This window comes from Cupressus sempervirens, chromosome 11 (genome assembly GCF_028749045.1).
Source record: "Cupressus sempervirens isolate cs-2001-9-10 chromosome 11, ASM2874904v1, whole genome shotgun sequence".
In the NCBI taxonomy this organism is placed as follows: Eukaryota; Viridiplantae; Streptophyta; class Pinopsida; order Cupressales; family Cupressaceae; genus Cupressus; species Cupressus sempervirens.
The window spans coordinates 647,902,692-647,906,986 of record NC_143128.1 but is presented as its reverse complement, the minus strand read 5'-3'; positions in this window follow the sequence as shown (position 1 = coordinate 647,906,986).

Below are 4,295 nucleotides of genomic sequence, written 5' to 3'. Positions count from 1 at the left end.
AACCAATTCTTTTGATTCCAAATTTTCTAAACTTCCACTGTCAATGATTACTTTGCAACATTTTCCAGCGATCTTGCATCTAGTTTCGAACAAGCTTTTTCTCAAAATTGGTTCCTCATCAACTTCTTCATTCCACAAAATCCTTCTTAACATCAAGATCTCACCATTTTTAAGTTCATTACGTGTTTCAACAACTTCTTCACAAGCTAAAGTATTTATGCTATTACCTCTAATCTTCTTTCTAGAGTCAGTATATTCAAAGGCCCTATGTCCTTATTCACCACATTTGCAATAAGTAACTTTAAATCAAGATCTCTCTTCTCTTTTTCCACTATTATGATTCCTAGAGTAACTAGTATAGCTATGTCTAGAGTAATTCCCTCTTTTAGAAGGTTCATCTTTCCATCCTTTATCTTGCATTGTGCTATCAAATCTGCTACTTTCTACATAGGTTCTATCTTTGCTTCTTTGAAATTTGCCACCTCTTCCTCTCTGCCTTTGATCATGTCTCTTTGAAAACCTTTCTTCATATTTTAAAGCAAATTGATATGCCTCTTCCATGCTATCCATCTTAACATAGTTGATCTCATCTTGAATTGATGCTCTCAGGCCATTCAAGTATCTAGCCACTTTCTCAACTTCATCATCAACATGTCCAGATCTAATATCTAGCTTGTAGAATTCCTCAATATATTCCTTCAAACTCATGTCCTTTTGTCTCAAAATTTGCAATTTTCTCAATAAACTAACTTGGTAGTCTATTGGGAGAAACTTCTTCATCTTTCTAAGCATCTTCATCCATGTTTTGATCTTTTCTTTTCCTCTCTTTTGTCTGTCACTTTGCAAATGATCCCACCAAAGAGATGCATGACCTTTCAACTTTGTGACTACAATCTTAACCCTCTTATATCAGGAGTACCTTCATACTCAAAATAATTTTCCATCTTAGTGATCCAATCCAACAATGTATCAGTCTCAAGTCTTCCATCATAGTGAGAAACTTCTACAGTAGGTCTAGAATTAGCTTTAGACAAAACTCTCAAAAATCTTTCCTCATCTTGTTCAGCTTCATTTATAGGTTCAGGATTAGGTGTTGTCTCTTCTTCATCACTAACATCTTCAAGATGTACACCTCTTCTTTTTGTTGTCTCTACAGCTTCAAGTTTGGTTACAATCTATCTCAACATATCCATTATAGCATTATCAACATTTCCTCTACCATGAAATTTCTTGACAATAGTTCCTAAAAGATTGTAACCTTCTATAATTTATAGGTCATATTTTAGATCTGCCACCCTACAACCAATCCAATAAGGTTTTCCATGATCCAATCCACAAGAAAGAACTTTTCTAAATCCTAACTAACGTAGGGACAGGCAAATTCAAGAGAAATGAGTCCAACTTAAACCCACTTACATCCCCTGCTTCGAGTTACATATGAAAGAAACATATAAATTAATTAAACAACATAGAACAAGAGACCAGATTTCATGTAACCATATGATCTAATCAACTTTCATAACAAAGATCCACACATGCTAAACTATGAGGCCTTTCGAGTTACAACCATATACAAAGAATTATGAAATCAAGTCCAAACTCCCATCTAGCCTTCTTCTCTAGGATCTTCTCATGATCTATCTTCTACCTCATATCATCTACAATAATTATTTCCTACATCAATCCAAGCTCTTTATATAGCCAGTTAAGCCACAAGTCGGCTAGTTAGACATTTAATTGCATTATACGTCCTCCTTGGAAGAGTAAATCAAAACCATCACAAATATGAAAGAAACTTAATAAAAATTCATATTTAGGTCCACACATGATCCAAGAACATGTCCCTATCTTAAAAAGATCTCATTTCCTTATACGAAATTGCACAAAATGATAATTCCACACATTTTTGTGAAAACTGCCCGAATATTTATGTCAGAGGAAAATGACGATATCTCCTAGCTATGATTGAATTAGGACTTGTACTTTGAATTGAAGGTAGTACTCTAGGTCATCTATAATCTCTTAAGTGCACAAAGGATTGTTCATTAAGGATAAGTGTGCATCATTCCCAAAAGTCACACACAAGAATCTGTCGTGAAAACTGACAAAAACTTGATACATTAGCAAAATGGCCATATCTCCCAAACCATGATGAATTAGGACTTGCACTCTTAATCATAAATAGTAATCTAGGCCCTCTTCAATCCTTAAAATTCTAAGCCTCTGAATCATTACGCAAAATTAGTTACATTTCCCGCAACAAGCACACAGAATACAAAAAATATAACTCTAGCAACAATGCCACTTTACAAACAAAGAAATATTTTTGATTGATGCAAGATTGCTTGAAGACCTAAGTTGCTCCTGCATCAACATAGTGAATCATCAACAAAGAAATTGTGAATGAAATGAATTGGGGAACAAGAAATCTGCATCCTTGTCCACTTGTTCTAATTATGTTTTACTGCAATTAAATGATTAAAACCCTCTACTAGGCTAATGAACAAAAAGGGAGAGGGAATCTCCTTGTCTCATCCCTAAGAAGTGGGATAAAAACACATGGATAACCATTAATAAAAATAGACAACTTTTTTCCTTTTAATTAGGACATTATCCATTTACACCATTTTATGTTATCCTAATTTAGACATAACTTTTTCTAAAAAACTCAATGATATGTTTAAAACATATCATAATATTACGAGATTGAGGCTTGCACTCTACAATTGATGTCATTAGTGTGTCGCATATCCTTCATATACTCTAGTTATAGGTGGAGAAAGTTGTGGTAAGCTTTTGGTTGTGTGTTTTTATGATTGTTTTTTAACTAATAGCCCTGTGATTATTTTTTTATCTAATAGCCTTGAGTCAGTGGTTCTTTCATTGGCTTGTTTGTGTGTTTTTTCCTCTTTGAAATTTAATCCTAACCCTTCCCATTTTTCTTCCTTATAAGCTCTGCATGCATGAGACACCAATAGTTTGAATGAGTGTCATCTAGGTTTGAATAGGAGAATCTCTATCTATTGTGTGATTTCGATGGCCACCTCTTCAAATAATGATAACGTTGAAGGATTCATAAAGGATAATAATGAGGATTCATTAAAAATCAACCCAAAGATAGAAGCCATGGCAAGATTTCTTATAAGGTTGTGGTTGCAGAGCAATTGTTGCCCATTCTTGAGTCAGCAAGATTTGAGGGTATATTTGATAAAGTGCATTATGTAGGAGACCCTGCCAAAGAGTCCAACACTAATGGAGATAGACCAGGAGTTAAAAATGGACAACATGCATTCGACTCAAGTTTGAATCTAATAGGGAAAGTAAGGCCCTAGTGGAGAGTATGACCCTTTCCCTTTCTCCAAATGATGACATAATTCAAGCAATAAATTCTGAGTGGAGCATGTTAAAGAACATTGTTGTTTTCTGTGCCTGTAAGGAAATTAAATTTCAACTAGATAGAATTTTTTTTAGATCATTGGATAAATAATACTTGTGGAAAGAAGATGGTATTATTCTGAGTTTCAGTTGTATGTTTCAAAAAGGATTATTTGTTATTTTTTTCAAAAATCATGATATGCAAGAGAAAGTTTTAAGGCGAGAAAATTGGTATGTTGGCCAAACCATATTTAATGTCATCCCATTGTCTCCAAAGAATATGGCCGACCATATTCTCTACTATGCTTCCCCTTTATGGATTGAGTTGACGAGTATCAATCCTGAATTCTGGCCCTTTATTCTTTCAATGCTCAAACCTCTAGGGTCTATTTTGCAAGTGGAAGACCAAAATGCCACTCTCCCTCTTCTTAATGTCAGAATCTTGATTTATTTGAATAGTGATGTTGTTCCTCCTAAAATATTTTTTATTAAATTTGAATCTAAATCTTTTAGTTGGGATTTGGTTAAGTTAGGAGATCTAGGTGTTCGTGTTCATTGTAAAGTCAATGGACATACTAGGAAAGATTGCCCTTCTCTTTAAAAACATTTTTTTAAAAACTTGTTTCCTAACCCTAATTTAGGTTGAAGCTTCCCTAAAGGAGACATTATTAAATATAATATGCATAATGATGGTAACCTTAGCCTAAATACGTCAAATGTTAGTCAACAGACAATTAATAAAGATGATAACAAGGAGAATATTGATTAACTCTTGAAGAAATTTATGCTTCTTACTAACCCATTGTTTAAAGATGATTTTGAGGTAAGACCTGCAAGTTCTTCTAGAAATTGGGAAACACCAAACCCCTTTTCTTGTCAACCAATCTGAAGGCATGTTCAGAGGGAAAATGTTAATCCTA